General features: G+C 38.9%; 1 protein-coding gene across 1 annotated transcript in view; it reads left to right on the forward strand.

The window, feature by feature from the left end:
* Positions 1-23438, forward strand: part of ROR1 (receptor tyrosine kinase like orphan receptor 1) — a 252747-nt gene that overhangs the window by 120 nt on the left and 229189 nt on the right. The window lies entirely within an intron of this gene.

Below are 23438 nucleotides of genomic sequence, written 5' to 3' on the forward strand. Positions count from 1 at the left end.
CCTTTGCAAAGTTACTTGCCGCTGCTCTGCGTCCCCCGGGGGACGCGCAGCCCCCCCAGCGCTCCCCACGGCCCTGCCGCTGCGCTGCTCCATCCCCTCTGCCCGCCCCCGGGGCGCCCTCGCTGCGGGGCCGGGGCGCTCCGCTGTCATCTCGGCGGAAAGAGGGTGGTCGGCTTCTCTCTCTCCTCCCGTCCCCGCCAAAGAGCCGGAGCCCGCTTGGCTTGGTCCGCGCCGATGCCTGGGCGGGTGGGGGGTGGAGTCCGGCGGTTTTTCCGCAAGACTCGCATGTTAGTGAATGAAACTGGGTGACCCCAGACAAAGCGCCGATTCACCAATTGTTTCCTTGTCGCTTCCACTCTTCCCAGCTGCAGCCCAGAGAGGTGGGAGGAGGAGCAGCAGCTGTGTGTGTGTGTGCGCATTATTTGCATTTGCAAAGTACGGTAAAAACTGGGTACATCTGGGCAGTGGGCTGAATGTGGTTTATAAACCGCAGTCTAATGCGTACTTGATTTGGATCCTCTTTAAAGACAATGGCAACATTTAGAGTAAAACTAATAAGAAAGGCAAAGCGTATTACTTTCCCCTGCGGGAAGCCATCAGTGCTTTTCCCTCCCCTCTGTGCTGGGGCACAATGAAAGGGAAGATGGGCTGTTCCTGTGGACACAACTGATTCTTTCTTTGAGGAGGGGTGAAAAGTTAATTCAAGCTGTCAGGGTGTGGGCTTCACTTTAATATGCAATCTGCAAGAGGCAACCCAGCTTGAGTCTACTTGGCAGGGTATCTGTGTCTGGTTAAGACAACTGAAAGAAACCCCTTTTTGCTAGTGTTTTAAGCTGTATTTGGAAAAGCACCGACACAGCATAAGGTACCAAAGAGAAAGAGAGTGAGAATATCTTTTCAAGAGGCTTTTTCAACCATCCATAGACATTAGAATGTAATTTTTTTTTATTAACCAAGACTAACTTGGACTGCTTATAACAGAAATTGTATGTATCTTTGGGACAGATTCTGATATCTTTACTCCCTTACTGCATGAATAGTCCCATTGATATCAGCGAGGCTATTTACAGAGTAATTAGGTGTTCCTCCTAACTAAGGGTACTAGAATCTGGCTCTCTAAGAGTAAATGTGTATCAGTTGGTAATTTATTAACTGGGTTTTTGGAATGAAGGTGAGAGTATAACCAGGAAGCAGACAGAAGTAAACTCTTGAACATCAGTTTGTTCATCCTGAAGAATATCCTCTGATGAATTTTAAGTCTACAATTTACCTCTGTCAGATTGCAACCATTTTAATCCAGTAGTTAGACAAAGTTTTGTTAGGACGTTATATTTCACATCAGTATTCTTCTTCTTGAAAAACACTATAACCAGGCTCTTTTTTAAGAAACATATTTGGCTTATTTTCCTCTGATTTCCAGCATTTCTATATTCCCATTAATGAAGTCAAGTTTTATACTTGATCTGTACAGAACTGCTTTATAAAAACACTTTCCAAGAGTTTGACTGAGTTGTTAGCTAAATGTAACTATACGTAGGCCTTTCATTCTGCTTTTGATAATTTGACTTATGGTCTGTAAGGTAATATTATCAATGATGATTTGTCTTTTTAGTTCCAACTATGTGGGCTGCTTTGCCAACTTACTGCGTATATATAGTTCCACGGCAAATTGATAACAATGACCTTAAAGCAAATCTCTTGTTTAGTTTTAACCAACAATATTTGTGATCCGTTCATTTTAAGAATGTTTTGTTTTATTTTTAATTGTAGTCGTTTCAATAATTTTAGATTTGAGTTATCATATAACACATACATAAAAGAAACGGAGGCTGATACCCTGGATTGGCATTAGGTAAAGTGTGCATATTTAGGCTAAGATATTTAAAAATGACTAGTGATTTTGCGTGATTTTTGAAAGGCTTCAAAAAAATGCTGAGCATGCATAACCTAACATCAGGACCCTGTAAGGTGTGTTAAGTTGATCATGTCACTTTTGAAAATCTTGGCCATAATGTATATTCAAAAAAGAAAAATATACATTAATGCCATGTTAAGTTTGAGTTTAAATACTCAGAGGTCAAGCAATGAAAAAGTTAAGGTTTTAATAAAGGGTCAAGGTGGATGAGGTAATGTCTTTTATTGGACCAACTTCCGTTGGTGAAAGATACAAACTTTTGAGCTATAGAGAGCTCTTCTTCAGGTTTTAGGACCAACATGGCTACCAATGCTGAAAACAATGTTTTAATAACACCAACTCAGCGAATGGCCATATTGCACGTGCTATGGAATGGTTTCCATTAAAAAGTCAACTGTAGCCAACAGTTACCACACAGTGGTCTGAGATTATCCCTATCTTTAACTATGACCCCGATTCTGTTGTTGGATCCATGTGGATGGATCCTGTTGATGTCAATGTGACTGTGTGGGTACTAGGGTCTAATCATACACATTTAATTGCTGGATCAGGGTCTAGCCTTAGAGGAGTTCTCTGACATCTGTGTGGTGACAGCTGGCTAATGTTGAGTTTGAATGTCTTCTGTGGAATATTTTATGTATATTTGACAACATAAACATTAAAAAAGTTAAGTTAATGTTACTATGAACCTTCACGTTTTCATTTCATGACCTTTTAGTGTTTAAATTAATAACTTTAATGTTACCTTAACATGACGTTTTGTTTTCTTTTTAATAAAGTAAAAATTAAAAAAAAAAACAACCCAAATCTTATTATGCTCAATCAGCTGTTTAAGCCCATAATTTGCTCTCTTGGATTTACTGTAAATTCTGCAGGAGAGAGGCTCTATTCTGTGCTACTTACAAGCTGTGTAGGAGCATAAGGGTTTCAATACAGAATCAATGTCTGCATTGAAATATTTTCTGTAGAAATGTTTGCTGTATTGTAGACTTTTCTCCTGGATATTAATTAGTGTTAACTTGGTGCCAGATTTAAGTATTGTATTGCCTGAGATTAGCAAACATTATCAGCGTGCAATGAGAAATTTTTAAATACATATAATTAATTTTTGTTCTAAATATGTAAGGATCTAGACCTCAGTGAAGATTAGCTAACTTGAAAATCTTAAATGATAACATTTAGCAGATATATCTTTTTGCTTACATATCTCAATATTACCATTTACTTAAACTAGAAGTGTTTCATTTATTTTTTTCCATAATTCAAAAATGGGTGAATGAATTTCTCCACTCCCAACCCCCCACTACCACCACCAAAAAAGGTTCATGTGCTTTGGCTGAGACCAAACATGAACATTTCAGATGTAAAAGGGGATATTTTTTCAGACCTTTGAAAATAAAGCCTTTAATGAACATCCTTATATACTGGTAACCTTAACAACGGTAAAACTTTCACTGTCAGGAAAGCTTTAATACTGATTGATTGGGAATCTAAGGTCTGCCGGCCCATTGATCTTCATGATTATTATTTAATATTCGCATTACAATAAAACCAGAGCCCCCAACGTGTACAGAAGTTACCATAAGACGACCTGTTCAAACATTTATAGAGACTGGTTTCTGCTCCAATGAGTTTATAATCGGACATCCTGATCCTGCAAACTGTTCAGGGTGAGGGTAAATTATTCATGTCAGTAGTCAGTTCACTAGGACAACTCATATGAGTAAAAATAAGTGAGTCTTCAAGCATATGTAGGACAGGGGCTTAAAAATCTGCTCATGTCCACTTTGGGTTACCAAATAATCTAGTTGAGACATGATCATGTGATGTAAACTAGCTTGCATAGTTATCTTTCTAGCAGAGCTGTCTAATCATTTTAAAAATCAACTGTCTGGTTGTTGACTGAGAGAGGATCACATGATCTTGTGAGCTAAAATAGAAGCATTTTGGCACAACATAAGCCTACTGCATCGTATTTAGTACAAAATCATCTTTGTGACATTTAAATGTAACTCATGCTCCATGCAGAATTTGAACAGAGTTTCTTTAGTCTTCTGTTTTTTGTTTTTGAAGGATTGGCAGTCACAGTGCAGGAAACAAAACATAGAAAAAGCATTTTAAAAGCAGCATGCAAGTAAAAGCAGCATGCAAGTAAATAATTTATTTTTAAATGCTCTTCTTAAGTGCTCTGAGAGTTGGCCCAAAAATGTTCTGAGTAAAATCACAAGGTTAGTGTGAATATGGGGAACAGGAATTCTATAACTTGGCTTTTTCCTCTCACTCGTTACAGTATCTGTGATGGCTATTGTTGTTACACGTCCAGCTTTATTATCGTTGAATACACCTCTACCTTGATATAACGTGACCCGATATAACACGAATTCAGATATAACGCGGTAAAGCAGCACTCCGGGGGAGGGGGGCGGGACTGCGCCCTCCGGTGGATCAAAGCAAGTTCGATATAACGCAGTTTCACCTATAATGCGGTAAGATTTTTTGGCTCCCGAAGAGAAGCGTTATATCAAGGTAGAGGTGTATCATGTGGCTCTGTGAGCTAAACTAGAGTCGTGGCAGAAATACCATGAATAGGGTAAAACAATTTTTATGCCTAAAAACATATATCCATAGACTGTGTATTTTAGATAATAGGAAAAACTATTGCCCTGTTTGAAAGTTACCTCCGGTGGATTAGCATTCCTCCATCTTTAATTAGGAGTGCTATATCCCAGTTTTCTATTGCAGTCAGTATGCATTATATGTTTACAAACAAATAAAATGTTTCTATCATTGACTAACAGTGTATGGAAGGATGGAAATACGTTCTGGACCTGTTTGACTGATTTTAGTATCTGGCATGTCTATTCACAAGTTGCACTAACTACAAATGAATGATTAGAATAATAGTTTGTGTATTACTGTATTTATGTCCACGGAGAATGACGTGCTAATTATATACACATAGGACATTTTATTTAACTTAAGCCTTTGCAAATGAGATCTAGGCAGGGATCTACTTAAAGATTTCTTAAAGCTCTTAAATACAAATATCTAAAGCTGAACAAAAAACCTTCCCTGAGGTGTGACACTAGATACTGTTCTTCAGAGACATGCACAGAAATCCAGTAGCCTTCTGAGACACTAAAAAGCACCTCAGAGAAGAAAATTCTTCAAAAACGCCTAACTAAATGCAGCTGCTTGTAACATATCAGCTATCTTGCATGCCAGAAATATGCAAAAAGGTAACTAATACACTGTTTATTTTTTATTTTGTATCCCTTCGAGGCGCTGTCTTCCACTGTCGTCTTGCCATAGCGAGCTCAGTTATGAATTTTATGTTTAGAAATGTGTGTGATTTTTAGAAACATTGTTTAAATCTGTAAATTTAGAAACAATTTTGTTTAGAAATCTGGTAAACTGTGGTCTACTTACAAAGCTAGTTATTTTGTGCTGCTAAAAATGCGTTTTATTCTTTATGTCAGTGAAATATACCAATCTTGCTATAAGTACTAGAGTAAAGCTGAGCAGAAAATACCCACCAGTGTTTTAGAGGTGAAACTGCTATGTGAACCATAGATAAACTAGGCAGATCATATCATGGTCTGATCTTGGCAAAGCTAGTAAATTTCACACCTTGTCATTCATTAATAAAAAGAACAATACAGCGATAAAATAGTTCATATTTTAAAAATGATTCCTGCATGTTAAAAGTTCTCTTAAATGAATATACTAAATATACAGTCATATTTATAGAATTATATTTTTATTTAGTTGAAGTAGCAGCATTGGAAGACTAGCAAATCAGGCCTTACTTTTTTGATATTGTCTTTCGTATTGAAGGCAGTCGGACTATTTATGTGATTACGTACAAGCACAACTCTCACAAGTAAGGGTTTGAAAGACGAGGTCCATATTTAGTTTTATTAGAGCACTGTACAAATGTTAATTATCAAACACAAGCTCTTTAGAGCGGAGATTGTCATCTGTGTTACTTGTCAGTATTGTGCCTGTAGTATTGACAGACATTTAATTCAGTCATTCATAATATAAACAATGCAGGTCTGAATAAATTAGAGTAATTTTCAGTGATGTATAAATAAGACAATATTTTGATTAACTGCAGTACATCTCTCTAGTTCCTGTGAGAACAATTTTATGTGATAAATAAGAAGCATTTCAAAGTTCAGTGATTATTTTGATGTTTTGGTATCTACAGCATGATCCAGGAAAAGAAGTCACACCTTTTGCTATGTAGTTACTAACAATATTACTTTCATTGTAATGTTACATATGGGAGACTTTATCTTTGGTTTTATTTAATTTCTTTTATAAATTATATGTCCATTTGAACTATATTTGCATCAATTTTAAATATGAAAATCACATAGGAAAGTGAGATAGTCTGCTCAGCTATAAAATGGGGATAATTTCAGCTCACATAGATACTATTAATGTATGTTTATAAAGCTTTTTGAGACCCTCTTGTGAAAGGCACTGTTATAAGTATATTTCAGAGCTGCAATCCAATGTGATGTTAGATTCCCATTCCATTCAGCCAGATTTGTAAAGCTTTGAAACAAAAGCTATTTAAGAAAAGCAAGCCCTTTATAATGACAGAAAGCAATAATGCAGGGTCCTCAATATCCTCCTTGGATTTTGTAGTAAAATCCCTTCTTGAAGTGGAGCCATTTGAGCTCCCCTGCCTCCAAATAATTTTGCAGAGTTACATTTGAAAGGAAATGGCTAGTGACTTGCGAAAAGAATCCCAAGGTCCATATTGGTAAGACAGACACAGATTTGGGGATTGTTTAGCTGTTGCCACTTGAAAACAATTAGTTAAATCCAAGAAAAGCACCAACAGCGATGCAAAATTCCACAGTCAGTCCTGAGGAGTTGCATCCTATCTCACACATGAGAGGAGTAGAAATTCAATGTGGCTGCAATATCCTTTTTGTTAACCAATGCACGTACTGCTAAATCTGGGCAAAAATAGGGGGAAATCACCAATATTTTATTTTTAAAACATGACATTCCAATATTGGCTTAGCACTGTATGCTGGGAGTGAAATTTACCCCATGCAGAGGGGCTGAGCAAGGGCTATGCACCACTTAAGCCTTGCTGTGTGCTGGCCTAGAGCTGAATTTCATGCTAACTGAGTCATCTGGAAAATAAATACGCATTGTGCAGTTTATTCCCACGCAAAATGTTTGAATAATATTCAAATAATTTAACCGTCAGCTGTAGTTCATATAGCTGCATCTTAGCTATGTTAATGAACATATTAAAAAAAATTAAACAGCTCTTTGCATATATGTTCTCTGTTTTTTCTTAAATGTACATGTACATCTGTGTGACACTGTAAACTATGGCTTGTATTCTCGTCTTAGCCTCTGTTATGTCTAACTTCCTTTACTGTTAATTGGAGTTGGGTATGTGCATGCATTAAGGCAGAGGTCGGCAACCTTTCAGAAGTGGTGTGCTGAGTCATCATTTATTCACTCTGATTTAAAGTTTCGCGTGCCAGTAATGTATTTTAACATTTTTAGAAGGTCTCTTTCTATAAGTCTAAAATATATAACTAAACTATTGTTGTATGTAAAGTAAGGTTTTAAAAATGTTTAAGAAGCTTCATTTAAAATTAAATTAAAATGCAGAGCCCCCCCCCGGACCAGTGGCCAGGACCTGGGCAGTTTGAGTGCCACTGAAAATCAGCTCGCGTGCCGCCTTTGGCATGCGTGCCATAGGTTGCCTACCCCTGCATTAAGGGGAGTAATGACCCTTAATTTAGGTAGTGTGTTATGACCTGAATTCCTACTGAGTAGTAGAAATCATTTTCTGCTACTGATCTGATTTTGCAGTATGTTGCTATTAAGATATGATTTTAGTCCTCTTCAGCACTTGCCCTTCTGCTAACTCTGTGTTGGAGATCCCAGTAATCTGAGTACTCCGTATTAGTGCTTCTTAACAGGATCAGCTTCTCTTATGCAGCAGGTTCATATGGCAGTTACTAGAGACTGTGGCATAAACCTGCATTTTGTTTATAAGATTTTCCAAGCCTGGCAGCTCATGTGTTGAAACTGATACTTCACAATAGCTTCGTGCGACCTGCTGCTCTGTTCCTTCGAGGGATGTCAGTGAACTAGACTTCTGTCTCTTTCCCAGATGCTCTACTTTTTCTGCCGCTCAGGTCTGAACATCTGCTCCAGGAGTAATGAAGTATCTGGGAAAGAGAGAGAATGGTGTAGTTCTGTGTCGGAGCACAGCAGCAGGCCATGGGAAATAGGAAGATCAGAGATAAGAAAGGAAAAATATTAAGTAACTTTATAACCTCATCACATATTCCCTCCAGAGAGCAGAAATATATTATAAGACACTTTGTCACTCCTAGCACTCAGGATTGACTTTGGAGGGATATACTCTTTCACATTCACAGCATGGGAATTCCTCTCCAGAGATAAACATCTTGGTTTCATCTACAGGCAGCATTTTCTCTTATTGCTGTGAAACCTTATTCTCAAAGGCTGGAGATATAAATGTAACATGCTGGCTAAGAGTATCATGCTGCTGCCCATCTAGTGGTTGGCCCACACATTGTGTAAGGATACTACTACCTAAGATACCTTTTTGACTCAAGTTGTAGAGGTCTGTACTCTTAGTGCTGATGGTGCCAGGATCAATCCCCACTTGTGAACCATGATGAGGGGCCATTTTAATAGCTGTAGGTGAACCTCAAAGGCCTGACGTTCAGAGCTGCTGAGTATCTGTAGCTTGCATTGACTTCACTTTCAATGGTGGGCGTTCAGTACTTCTGAAGATCTGAAGATCTGGCTTCAACAGGGTTGGAGGCTTGGTTCAGCAGGGAGAATTCAGACTATTATTCTCACTAATCAAACTGCCGGGGATAGTAATGCTGGTCTGGAAATATCAGAACAATAGCCTTTTTATGAGATATCTGGTACTTTTTACCTGCTGGTTGGCTTAATATTACTCTGCAAAGAGCCTTTTCTATTTCAGTGCTCCTGGCCAGAACCAGGAAAATGTCTGACAAATAATGGCGGTGCTTCCAGTGGGAAATATCTGGATCTGGAGTTTGTGTTTTGGGCAAAGATTTGAGTAAATTCTTCATTTTCCTGAACTTCTCCCCTAGCTGTAACTGCTGTGAAGAGTTCATTGTGAAAGTTCTAACACAATCCAGCTCTCAGATTACAATATCCTAGTCAAGGCAATGTAAATATTTGCAGTGAAACTGGAAAACATGTCTGTAACCTGCCTTGTTTTTGCTTCTTGTTACATACTTAAAATTCAGATTAGGATTGTCAAAACATTTGCTAGGGTTCTTGAACTTATTCAAAGAACCTGGGACCAGTTTTAAATGAACCATGTTGGTTTATGATTACGTATTACAGCTGAGTTTCACTTTGAGTTATTGGGTATGTTTGAACCCAAAACATACAGGATATACAAACCCAGGCTTATTGGAAACCATCTCAATCAACCAATGCAGAGGAAAACCTGAGTTTCACATGACCCTAAACTTATAAAAGCAAATACTAACTTTTGAATTGTGTTATGATGTTTCAGTATGGTCTTGGTATTTTTTCTCACAGTAACACCTAGAGGTTCCAACTGAGATCAGGGCTTCCTTGTGCTAGGTGCAGTATATTACCATATGTGATAAATAAAGTGGGAGGGGTTGGTCCCTTTGATGGGCACCCAGCCACTTGTAAAATCCCTTTTGGTAGCTCTTCTTTACTTGCTTTACCTGTAAAGGGTTAAAAAGTCCCCCAGGTAAAGAGAAAAAAAAGTGGGCACCTGACCAAAAGAGCCAATGGGAAGGTAGAACTTTTTAAAATGGGGAAAGACACTTTCCCTTTGTCTGTTGTTCTCTGGGCTGGAAGGGGACGGAGCGGCAATGCTATAAGTCGGAATGCTGTGTAAGCGTTGAACCAGGTCTGAAAAAGTATCTTCCACACCTAGAAGAAATTATTTGGATAGGGAATGTTTAGTTAGACACAATCAGGTTTATTTCTTATTTTGACTTGTGGATCTCCTCTGTGCTAACTCCTGATGCTTTTGTTCACTTGTAACCTTTAAGCTGAACCCCCAAGAAAGCTAGTTTGGGTGCTTAATTTTTGGAATTGCTCTTCTAAAATCTAGTAAAAGCCTACATTACAGAAGTATTTTTTCCTTTTTGCTTTTAATAAAATTTACCTTTTTAGAGAACAGGATTGGATTTTTGGTGTCCTAAGAGATTTGTGCATGTCGTTTGATTAACTGGTAGCCACATCTAATTTCCTTTTTCTTTCTCAGCTCTTCCCCGGATGGTGTGTGTGGAAGGGTTTGAGGGTACACCACAGGGAGGAATTCCCAAGTGTTCCTTTGTGGGTCCAAGTTTTTTTTGTTTTTTGTTTTGCATTTGGTGGTGGCAGCATTTACCAAGCCAAAGTCAGAGAAAAGCTGTAACCTTGGGAATTTAATACAAGCCTGGAGTGGCCAGTATTAATTTTTAGAATCCTTGCAGGCCCCCACTTCCTGCACTCGAAGTGCCTGAGTGAGGATTTAACCTTGACACCATAGTATCAGCAAGACCCTGTCTGAAAGCATTTAACAGCGTAAAGACACAGGACAAAGGAAGCTTAATCTGTATTTCACAATAGGGAAATTTAGCCACAGGATGGCCAAGTGACTTCTCCAAGCTCACAGAGGAAGTCTTTGATAGAGCTGTGAATTGAAACCAGCCCTCCTGAGTCACAGCTGAGTGCCTTAACCACAAGACCACCTTTCCAGTTTGCTTTGGGTGAAAGAGAGTGGCATACCTGTGATGTTCCTTTACAGTAGAAAATACATGGAGAAAAGAATGGGTGCTGAATACCTGTGCAATGAGGCAGGGCTTCTGCTGAACTCTGTAAAGAAGTGGGGAGCTATAGAACTGTAACAGCTCTAGGTCTTAGGGCTGGTCTACACTGGAGAGAGCAGGGGTGTTCGATCTAAGATATGCAACTTCAGCTACGCTATTCGTGTAGCTGAAGTCGAAGTATCTTAGTTTGATTTACCTGGCTGTCCTCACGGCGGCAAGTCAATCATCGCGGCTCCCCTTCGACTCTGCTTATTCCTCCTGCCGAAGTGGAGTACGGGCGTCTATTTGGGGATCAATTTATCGCGTCTAGACGAGAGGCGATAAATCAATCCCCAGTCGATTACTACCTGCCGATCCGGCGGGTAGTGTAGACATGGCCTTAGTGTTCACCATATGAACAGATTCTTGTTTGTTATTAAACAGATTGTTTTTATTCTGCTTCAGTCCCAGCCATTATTACAAAACATTATACAGTGGGTATGTTTGGTTAATCTAAACCAGTTTGCAAACTGCATTTTTATGCAAATATGAACATATTATGGAATTGCTAATCATTGAAGTCTTTCAGATATCCAGACATCTGGCTAAAGCCAGAGTGGATTAACCAGGGTTGAGTGTAATCCCTTGGGGGTAAGTGGGTGGCATTCCAGTCTCTGTATTACAGCAAATTGAAACTATTTTGAATTTTTTTTAAGATTTGATGAAACTTTTTAAATTTTTTTCCCCCTCCAAAGAAAAAACTGTCTAAACCAATGCTATGTACATTGTGTGTTTTTGTATGCTTCCTAAGAGCAGTAAAATCCTTAGTCTTTTAACTTGGTCTGCAAAGGGAAATATTGAATAGAGATGATCTGATGTAGCTACCACCAGCATACTGGAATGACTATGGCACACAAGCTGTTTTTAATTTTTTTTTTTTTTTTTTAAAAACCCAAGACAGTCCTTTGAACCTGTTTTAATCTCACTTTTCAAATAATGTATTATTCTAAATATTTGTAATCTCAGTGACTATTATTACTGCGAAGATATTTATAATCTAAGACTATTTTCCTAATCTCATCTCTGGTATGTATACAATGTTATTGAACTATCTGAGTGCATCACAGCCTTTAATATATATATATTCCCATTATATCTTTTCTCTAAAGAACTTCTTTTTCACGTGTGCTTCAGAAAATTTGATCTAGAGTTAGCAATTAGTGCCAGCTAGATCGTGGCTTTAGTGATGTGGACACTTGTTCATTAGGAGCTAGACTGAGCTAATTACATATAGGCCACCAAATATCGCCATCCAGGTCCCTTGATTCCAATCAGTGACCAAGAAGGGTGGTGGGTGTTGGCATTCTAATGCCTTCAGCCATTTTCTCTTTCTCCTTTTATCCTTTTCTGAAAAACAAATCTTGATTTGCTGTTAATGATAAACTGAAGGGCACATGAAAGCACGCCACCACCTCAAGACCTGTAGAGGTCTGGTGGCTTAATAATAATCAACCAATACTGAGAGAACCAAAAAACAAAGGTGAAGACCCTGTTGTTTAAAAGCTACTGTTAGTTGGTTACAGTGAATGGTTATATATGACACTGAGACTGTGGTCATTCTTCTCTAATATGATTATCTACTCCTATGTTACTGCCAGGCTTAACCCCTGAAATGTGTTCTGATTAGGGCTTTGTCTGAAGCCCACTCAGGAGCTGAAGCTAGTACAGAATGCTGCGGCCTGCCTTCCAAGTGGCACAGACTGGTATGATGCTCAGTTCTCTTCACTCACTTCCTGTTAAAATCACGGGGCAAGTCAAGCTGTTGCTAATCCTGAATGGTCTGGTATCTGTTCTGGAGAGCAAAATTGCCTTTTACCTCAGATACCGTGGAATCAGTTATGATCAGCTGAGAAACACTTGCTGTTGGCACTTTTAAGTTTGAAACCCTTCACATCTGGTGATAGTGCTTTCTGAATTGAGGTCCCCCCCACCTCCTTTGAAACTCACTTGTCTCAGCAGCTTCTCAGAGCCCAAGGCTACAGCCTCTATGAGCAAGATGCAAGCAACGCTTGTTTTGCTCACTATGTGGTTAACTGTTGGTCCTTGTCTTTGTGGTTTTAATTTACTACCACTTAATTTAGTAGCAACACAGCGGTAGAATAAATTAATATGCTGTGAACATTCAGATAGGCTTTGAAGGTCCAGCTCAGTGCAAGCTTAGCCTTTAACTCACACCCTCTGTGAGATTTAGTTGCACCCTTTTAAATAAGTAAATCAGAAGCTGAATAGGCCATGGAATAATTGGAACCTGGTGTGGGATAACAGAGCACACTATGGAGTGCAGTGGTAAGATACATGCTGCTTACCCAGGAGAGCGGAGGGTGATCATCACTTGCAGTTCTGCCTCTCATAAGTTATGGGTCATTCCATGGGTCGTAAATTGAATTATACCATTATTTATGTTCTCCCTTTGTTTTTCCTTCACAGTATACACTGTGGATATTGTGTGAAGAACACAGGTGCTTTGCCACATTAGGAGAGGGAATATTTTATATCTATATAAGCCAGATTTTAGTATCCCAGAGCTGTGACTACAAGAGGGCCATCTGAAAAAAAAAAAATTTGTCAAAGACTCTGTGCTCTTTCCCACCTCTTCTGTTAGGTGAGATCTTGTGGAACCAGACCCTGGGCAAGGGAAATATTCATAAAGGTCCATTCTCATAATAGAGGATCTGTCTGTTCATTAGTGAACTTCTAATTTATCAGGGTTCAAAAGAAGAAGTTTCTATAACTTTTTTTTTTAAACATATGGGCAGATTGTATCTGGTTTGCTTTTGTTATTGGTCAGAGTCTGTTCCTGGGGTATGACAGACTCTGACATCATGGTTGTAAACATGTTTTCTTCCACATGCAGACTAATTTAAATCCAAATCTGGTGCTTCTGGCCCATCCATAGCATAGAATTCCACCCCTGCCCTGTTCCCATGACAATGGTGAGAATTGTGAAAATACAATTTTGTGGACTTTCCAATGGGAGAAATTAGGTCAATTTTTCAAACAGTCAAGGGCTGACTGTCAAAATATTAGGAGGGTTTCTTTCTTGACATCTCTTTCTGCCAGGTGACTTACATTTCATTCTATGCAAGCTCCTCTCGGGTTGATCTTTAGTTTGCCACTTCTACAATAACAAAGAAAAATCTTCTTGTCATGTGGCTGAGCCGTAGCGACTGGCCCTCAACACTTTAGCTTGAGAGCTACGGCCCTAGGGCAAATAGACCAGGTGGAAATGTCACGGTGGAAGGGGGTTAGAACAGTAAATAGTAATCAGTAGTTTGCTATTAGCTGTCCAGTGTTATATATGGGACATGTTTGGTTACCTTTCCAGTTCTTTTTCTGCTGGGGCTGGCATTAAAAGGGAGTGCTGCAAAGGAGATAGGATCAGATAGTCCCTTCTGACTTTAACATCTATGAATCCGTGAAGATCAGGATGTTTTTGTGGAGGTTCCTTGACCTCTCTGGAAAGTTAAAGGGACTCGATTGCTGGCATCAGAGGGAACACCTGTGAGTTTTCCCCAGCCAGATCAGTGGTATAAAAGCCAAGAAGAAGGTGGGGATATAAACATGAAATCCAGAGTTCTGGTAGCAACTTAGAGGACCCTGGAGTGTGTAGGAATGCTTTCTTTTCACTGGAGTAGTTCATAGTATGTCTACTCCCCCAGGTAATTCTGTTCTTAGTGAGATCATATGAAGGCCTTTGACTTGATGAGTTCTTCTGCACTGGGAGAGCCCTTTAGCACTGGATGAAAGTCTGTGGCCTGCTTTATGCTGAAGGGCCCATTAGATAGTTTTCTGGCCTTAAGATCTATAAATGAATTTAAGCCACCTGCGTTTTCAACTGAGTCCAGTGGGAGGCCTTGACTTGGCGGTTGCAAGTGGGCTCTTCCAGATTGCTGTAGTAAATGACCGAGTGGCTGCATGAGGCACCGTGGACGTCATGGGAAGAGCAAGGCTGGCACTGCAGGAGACTCTGAAAAATAGCACTAGGGAAGCATGCCTACATGGCTTTCGGTTTTTTGTTGGAGTTTTGACCAGCTCTATAGCAGTCCCATTTCCAAATCACTTAATTGTCAGTTCTGTGTATACTCCCCCCTCCAAATTATTATCTCTAATGATTATCTGCAGTAATCTCACACGGGCTGATCGTAATAACTGAAAAGGCCTAAGGGGAAGAATTGCATCTCAGCTCTGCAAGCAGGGGGATTAAGTGCATATGCATTCAATACAATTTGCTAAGAGGTACTTATATATGTATCTGTCAAAGAAACTGTAAAGTCATTTGAAATGGTTCAGAGAATAATTATATAATGATAGGGAAGCTCCAATTTTTGTTTACTTTTCTGCGGATTAGCGCCTTGCAGTTATTTTTGTATCGTAATCCTTCTTTCCTCCCCCCAAAGCTACATGACTATTGTAAGATTCCATGAGAAAATGCTTATATTCTTGAAGAATTATTGCAGCTAATTTTGCTCAGCTTCCTTCTGTTTGCATGAGGTGTTATCCTGCAGTTTGTTATTGTAAATTACGGACCCCTGAAATGTTGACTCATAAAACTTAAAATCACATAGGGAAGGGGAATATTAGTTTTCAGATATTCTCCTTTACTGACTCTGTTGCATTTCTGATTTTCTTTCACATCTTAAAGATTTCACATTGAAATCAGATTCTTTGAGAGATGGGGCCTAATGATCACTTAATGAACTTTAATCATACTGATGGTATCAATGGGATCTGATGGACTTGCTGCTTGTGTCCATTCACAAATATGAGACACACTTTTTTAGGACGTTAACTGCTAAAATGCAATCAGTCAACCAGAATCTTCCCTGTACAAGAGCACCTCCATGCTGGACACATAATGAAGATGCTCCCGTGCAGAAAAGATCCCGGTTGACAGCGTTTTACAAGTTAGCCTACCTTAAAGACACATTTCATATTTTCTGTGGTCTTATCTGGGCTTCTGTGAAAGCCTGAATAATCATTTGTTTTAAATTGTATCTTCCTTTAAAGACATCAGGTAAAATTTTCAAGTGTTTAAATGACTTAGGAGTCCAAGTCCAATGGGACTTAAACTTAAAAGTCACTTAAACACTTTTGAAAATTTTACCTATCTTCTTTCCATCCTCTACCTTGGATATCCCGAGAACTAGGTCCAATGACCTAGCTAAGCTTAGAAGCCCTGACTTTGGCTGAGGTAGTTGAATAAATGGTAGTTAGACAGTAATAAACTTACAGACTTTTCAGTACCCACGCGCTATAAAATATTTTATTTAAAACCTTTGAAATAAATGAAGGTGATTTCCTTGCTAGCAATGTTGTTTTTTTCTAATGGGTAAAATTATTTTATAACAAATATATTCTATTGTACAGAAAGCTATATCAGTATGTTCCTTTTGAACTGGAACACTGTAGGTACTACAAGGGACTGAATCTATTAGTGTGCCCTTTTTATGCAGCTAAGAACTAAACTACGCATTAAACAGAAAAAAGACTTAATCGGACAAATTTTGCTCTCTCATGCGCCCCCTACAACTTCAGTGAGATCAATCTCATTTGATGGGGTTTCATGAGTGTAATTGGGAGCAGAATTTTATTCAGCCTTTGAATAAAATTCGTGCTGTGCAATATAAATCCATGATTTTAGTATGCTGATGATATCTTTACAAGAGCTGGTTCTTTATCCAGTGGACAAATATTGACTTTAATTAGTGACAGTTTTATTACTACTGCATTTGGGGAGCTATTTGAGAAGTTATTTTGCTGTTTATATGTCTGCCAACAGAACTTGGTCATTTATAGATGATTAATTTTTGCACAAAGAAAACATAGTATGCAAATAATGGTCTATCTGTGGCAGTCCGAACAATCCTCTGGTCTCCCTTTCTCCATAGTTATCAAGTACATTTTTGCAAAAGTACATTTTTTTCATACAAATTGAATACAGTACAATTTCTGCTTCCTGCACTGAGTGCCATGGCAGCAAACGTGGTTTTAATTAATACAAGAATCATACCATTAAGCACAACTTTCTCATCCCCAGGATGAATCACATTTGAAACACATAACATAATAGGAAGGATGTGCAGCTTCTGTTTATGCATAGCAGCCTCAGGACAGGATCAAAGGCAGTACTTTTCAGATAGTAATATGTATGCACAGAGACTGTTCAGTTTCCTTAATTAAAATATTACCTATTATCATTGTGTGCTCTTTTATACCACAGTGGGCATCATCTTTCTCGTTCTGGGTGTGCCCTCACCACACCCCGAAACACAGTGTTCTGTCTGTTTTTCTGAAAGAAAAATGTGCTAATGAAATGAAATTTTATTTGCATAATCCAGAATAACTGAAATTGAATACAGATCCTAATGAATGCACAGTATATGTTTCTAATAAAAAGTATATATAAAACACTTAAAATCTTTCCCAGATTTAATGTATGACTTGAAATAAGCATTTTCGTTTCCACTTTTTAAACCACTCTGTACCTCAGGGATAGCATTTGTAGCATTTGACGAAAGCAGTTGTTAGATGTAATCCTTTTGATTGAATACTACATTATATAGTTGCATAAACCACATAAGGCAGGGCAACAAATAACAGTGCTGTAGGCACTAGCTTATGCTTTGCCATTTAGAGGAAGAAAAACAAAACCAACCAGAGATTCCAATTTATTCTATTTAAATTGAGGATTCACTCTTTTTTTTCCGTTTCCTTTATTTTTGGACATAGAAAAAGGGTTTGTTAAGTAGGGTTCTGAATTCTGTTCATTCTTTGGGTCTATAAGACTTTGTTCAAGTAAGTCAAAAGGGAAAGTATCTTAGTGCATTGTTCATAGTTAGGCTGGGAAGAATTCAGTTTAGTTTTTATAATTTTAACAGATAATATCAGTGTTTATTTTAAAGCATTTGACATTTTTTATTGATGTTAATTTTTTATAGTTGTGCAAAATTATCGAGTTTAAGCATTCTAATTTTAATTGGTTACAGTGTTTGTAGGTGGGGGAAATTATTGGACACAGACAATAATTATTTAATGATGGTAGTTAAGATTTAAAAAAAGGAAAGCTTTATAACTGTTAAAAACACAAATTTTCAACATCACATGTCAAAATATACCAAGTAAATATCCTTAGTCAAACTCTGAGTACTCAAGCAGCATTTTTCTTTCTTTATCTGTGAATTTCAATGATCATCGATGGATTTTTTTTTTTGTCGGTTTGTATGTGTATGGTGAAAACGACCTGTACCAGTAAAGTCTGTTTACCAGACAGATGCACAAAACACAGCCCCTTTAGGAGGATCTTACAGCCTTGCAAAATTTGGTGGTTTTGACCCTAAACCGGGAGAAACTTGGCAGCTTCAGCTGAGTTTTCTTGGAACAATCTAGTAGGTCTGGTTTAATCCAAGATTTTTAAGGTGCTTTTCCCCATAGTATCTAGATGTTGATGTGTCCAAAGTTTTCTTCTGCAGTCAGTTTTGCAAATGAACTGTGAGGGCCTTTTCTCTATACCCCCACTGGTGAGCTTCATGCCATTTTCTTAGTGAGGATTTGAAAATGGAACCCAATACAATGTACGTTGTAGTTTAGAACTTCTTTGGTAGCAGATGCTAAGACTACTAGGAAACTTCATCTGGTCCAGAATGCAGCCATCCTTTTACTTAGCAGTGCTTCTAAAGCACTACACTTTGGTTCTGTACCATCGTCCACCCTGGCTTCCAGTCCGTTTCAGTGGGCAATTCAAAGAGATGGGGTTATGACCTAGTTGGCTCATGTTCAGTTGCTGAGCTGTTCGAGTTAACATCATCCTAATGTTGATTGGGATAAGATATTTTCACTGAAGAGTCCAAGCTTCAAGAACTCCCTGTTCCTTTGGTTCAATAGAGCTCAAGTCTCTTGGCCTTTGAAGTGTGCTGCAAGATTTACCTGTTCTCCCAGGCTGGTAAGTCAGGTACTTCGTTGGATTAGGGTAGTTATTACAAATAATGAATGGGGGTGGGGGGGAATTTGTCAGTAATACTGGTCTGAAATTTTTGCATATATTTTCAAATCAATTATTTGTACATGTGCCTAAAATATGGGATAAGTGCGTTTTTATAAATCAACATTAAACTTTCACCCTGATCTGTTGCTTAAAAACCTGCTATGTGTCAGTTCTCATGTGCACATGATAAACAACAGAAAAGCATAACATAGTGTGTTATCATGCAGAAGTGCCAAATCCTCAGTTGTTTATATTTATAAGCAGATATTTATGCTTGGGAATCATTGACATATTATCCACAGGGTGACTGATTTTACCAAGAGGTGACATCAGTTTGGTTCCAAGCACAGAGACAAAGAAGTTTCAAATGTTTTTTTTTCTTATTTTCCAGTTTTTAGCTATTAGGGTTATAAAAAAATTCATCTGCAGCTATTTGTTTCAAAAGTGACCCTAACAAAATGCACAGGGAAGCAGGAATACAGATGTCCGTATAGCCTGTCCTGTAATGATTTTAGCAAATGTTAGATAGGAGTACAGTGTAGTGTTGACTGGTAAGCTAAAATCAGTGACCTGTATGTCTTAAATCTAATCAGTTGGTTTTTTCAGCACTTATCCTAAGAGTTCTGTTATATGTCATGATTTTATTGCAACAGCAATTATATTTCTGTCTAATTTTGAAAAGTGATATTCATTTCACAAAAGATTTCTGGTCACCACTTACAATATCATAGAAAACCTTTTATTGAGGCTGGATAATGTCTCAGTGTGACTTTTGTTGCAGCACACAGATAGAAGCGTCTTGACGACTTCCAAGCCATTAATATCTAACTTATGTTTAAATATATGACTAACATCACAGGCTTTCTAGAGTTTCATCTTTTTGCAATGTATTTAGTTCTGTAACATACTATAGCCAGATGAGCATTAATCCTTTAGCATTTTGGAGAATAGGAATTTCTCCTTTTTGAAGATTTTGTTACCCTCTAGCAGGGATGCACGGTTACATTACTTTATTTAGCCAGAATTATTTTCTTTTTGCTTACAAGGGCGGCAGTTAATGGAGCACATGGCACGTCTTCCTCCTTTCCCCTCCTCGTTCTGATATTTTTGTTTTTCCTAGCCTCTCCTGCATCAGTATTTCCCCTTTTTTACAGTCCTTGCAGGCCTCATATCTCCAAAATGATCTTCCGCTTGGCTGTTTGGGATCTCTCTCTGAGGAACTATTCCATCTATAACTTCAGAGAGGCTGTTTCTTTTGTCCACTTTTATGTAATTTCATTGCTTTCCATGTGACCAGCTCCTCCTGAACTAAAGAGTTCTGGGAGGAACTGGAACGTGGGAAGACTGACATCTATTTGGAACAGTTATAGTGCTGCAGAGGTTTTTGTTAATCCATGCAGTGCAATTAACTAGTTAAAGAGTCAAGTAACTAGTTGGCACCAGGAATTGCCCATGATCCGGGGCAGTAATTTTGTGCAGCCTGGTACTTCTGATGCTGAGGTGCTCTGCTGCTGGTGTTTCTGTAACCTCTAGGTGAATGAGACAGGAGGCAAATTCTGTTTTGTTTTGGCTTTTTCCTTCTGCTAACTCAAGGGAGTATAACTTCCGCCACCACTCCATTCATAGGTGCAGTTGATAAGGGGGATCAAAGGAAATGACCCAAACTTGTTGTTACCCTGTGGTTATCTCCGTTATCACAGCTGCATGACTTATGCATTCTTCCGCTTTGACCCTCTCCTCCCTTCATGTGCCTCACCCACTCACTGGAGGTTGAACCTCTGTTTCTATTGATGTAGAAAGTCACTTAGTTTCTCTTGTGCCTTAAGAGAAAATCTACTGAAAATAGCCACTGAGTTTAAGAGCAGAGGATTATTAAACCCTATGGTACTACAAGTTGGGAATTTGATACAGTCAGACATTGACAATGACTGGGGACGTCCTTGCCTTTGCTACAGTTAGGCTATGTCTACAGTACACAGCTTTTAGCAACATGGCTGTGTCACTACAGCCGTGCTGCTAAAAGTTGCGCTGTGTAGCCGCTGTTTGTCGGAGTCAACAAAAAACTTCCATCCCCAACGAGTGGCGTTTGCGTTGTTGGCAGGAGAGTGTTCCTGCCGACAAAGCACTGTTCACACTGGTGCTTGTCGTCGGCAAGACTTTTGTCTTTCAGGTTTTTTATTTTTATTTTAACACCTCTGAAAGACAGATGTTTTGTTGTTCAGTTGCCAGTGTAGACATAGCCCTAGGGTGTTTGCTTAAGGAACAATGGGATATACAGCAGAGAGAAACGGAAAAGATGCATTCTTGATGCAGAGAGTATCATGTTAGTTTCTGATACATTGGAGAAAGTGTTCAGAAATAGCTAAATGTCACTTCAGGCCACAATCTAGCAAAAGCACTTTAAGCACACATCTTAACTGTAAGCACTGATGTAGTCCAGTTGATTCCAATCAGAGTATTCATGTCTGTGCTTGAAATTAGGCATGTGTTTGAGTGCATTCCTGGATCTGGGGGCCAAGTGAGGGCAGTCTTGGGTTGCTTTCCCTTATGAGATTGACAAGCAAGTGAGACTTGGTCAAGGGTTCATACTCTAACCTGAATATTCAGAAAATCTTTTCGGAGCTGTCTACCTGAATCTTACTTCTCTTGCTCAGATTTGCAAGTTCTTTTCCTCATTTTCTGTCCCATTTATTTTATCCTTCTTCCCAGGGACTGAATTATTTCAATGAAACTTGAGTATGAAAGAGGTACAAGTAATTTGATCATACTAACATCAATGTCTTCAATGATAATCACATTTTTAAAGGGACTTCAGTGCAACTGTTAGTGCTGGGGGTGCAAGTGCTGACGTTTAAAGGTCTGTCTGATTTGTTGGCATAGATTTGCATACCTTAAACTGAAGGTCAACTCTTAAGATGTATACATGCTATATGGGCAACTCATCCCTCACTGATACTTGTTCTAAGCCCAAATTCTCACAAGCCCAGTCTTCCTTTTTTAAGTGCATTGTCACCTGCAAATATTGTACCCGCATGATTTGCACCACTGAGCAGTTCAGTTCTTGATCTATGCCTGGATTCAGGCATTTAACCATGTAAGTGGTAAGATTTGTGCCCTGGTTTACCTGTGGATATGAACATAAAAGTATAAAACTGTGCCCTCAGCACCACTAAAACTTGGCTGAATAGCCTACTTCTAAGAGAGACTTGTGAAGTGAGAAGCCCTTAGAACCAGAACAGCAACTACAGGAAACCAAGTTCAAGCTGAGAAGAATCTCTTAGAATATGCAGCCTATTCCACTACTAACATGTTCTTTAACTTTTGAGCATGAATTTACCTTGATCAGAGTCACTGTATTGGATTTCAGTTACTCCCCAGTCTGAATATCTAATCCATTCTACACAAACTGCTGCAAAGGATCAGCAGTTTTTCAAACAGCTATCCTCATATGACTTTTGTTATTGGGAAGATCTCTATTAAGCAGCTCAGTCCCTCAAACCCTTACTCCTGTGAGTCCCCTTTATTCCTGGGGAGTAGACTATTTGTCTTAGTAAGGATTGAAAGCCACGAAAATGCCATTTACTCCGGCTTCTGCCACTGGCTTGCTATGTGAGACTGGGGAAAAGTCACTAATTTCTACCTGCTTCCCAATTTGTAAAAAGTAGGTCAATAACTTTTACTCACCTGTGTAATGCACGTCAAGATCCTTGAATGAAAAGCACCTCTATATAGAAATAAAAGTGGCATTATTATTTTTTTAAATAATTGACAATGTTGACTGGTAGATATAGTTAAAAGTTTTCTTATACAAATAGGTAAGATATTACTGGTTTGAGAAGGTAAGCGCTATTACTGAGGCACTCTTCCTGTAATAGGGAATAACACTATAGCTTGAAACATTTTACTTACTGGTAAAAGACAACTTTCTAATAATTGTGCCCACTGATGGAAACACAGCTTCCTACTGGACAAGTCTATTTCAGTTAAAGCCACTGTCACACTCCACCCTTCATCTTTATTGTGTGTGTGATTTTGACTCAGTGTCAGGATGGTTCACTCCTCCAAGGAGAAAGCAGAATATATTTGCTCATTTTGTCACAACTTCATTTATTTTAGTGACTTTAGTGCTCATGAAATGGGCTGAGCTGACACCCGGGGGCCCCACCAAGACTTGCGCTCTGGTATAGGCACAGTACAAACACATAGTAGAAGACAATCTTTGCTCCTTAAGAGCTTGGGCCCAGGTTTTTAAAGGATTCAGGTGTTGATTTGCTCAGAGCTGCAAGGCCTTACTCACGCAGAAGCTTATGTCTCTTTCAAAATTGACTTCAGGACTAAATCTCCCTGACTCCCAGGTTCCTAGGCATTGCAGCGATGAGTAGAGCAACACCTAGGTATCTTTAAACTCTGGGTCTTTAAGTCTAACGGTAAATTCCTGGTGACATTGAAGTCAGTGACAAAACTTCCATTGACTTCACTGAGGCCAGGAGTTTGCCTTCAACATACAAGACAGACAGAGGTGGGAGGAGAAACAGAGGCATAGAATAGTGACTTGCCTAAGGTCACACAACTTTTAGTGGCAGAGCCAGGACTATACACAGCTCTCCTGAGCCCCAGCCCAGCCCTCTTTCTGCAGACCATGCTGCTT

The sequence above is a fragment of the Chelonoidis abingdonii genome, chromosome 7, assembly GCF_003597395.2.
Source record: "Chelonoidis abingdonii isolate Lonesome George chromosome 7, CheloAbing_2.0, whole genome shotgun sequence".
Taxonomy (NCBI): domain Eukaryota; kingdom Metazoa; phylum Chordata; order Testudines; family Testudinidae; genus Chelonoidis; species Chelonoidis abingdonii.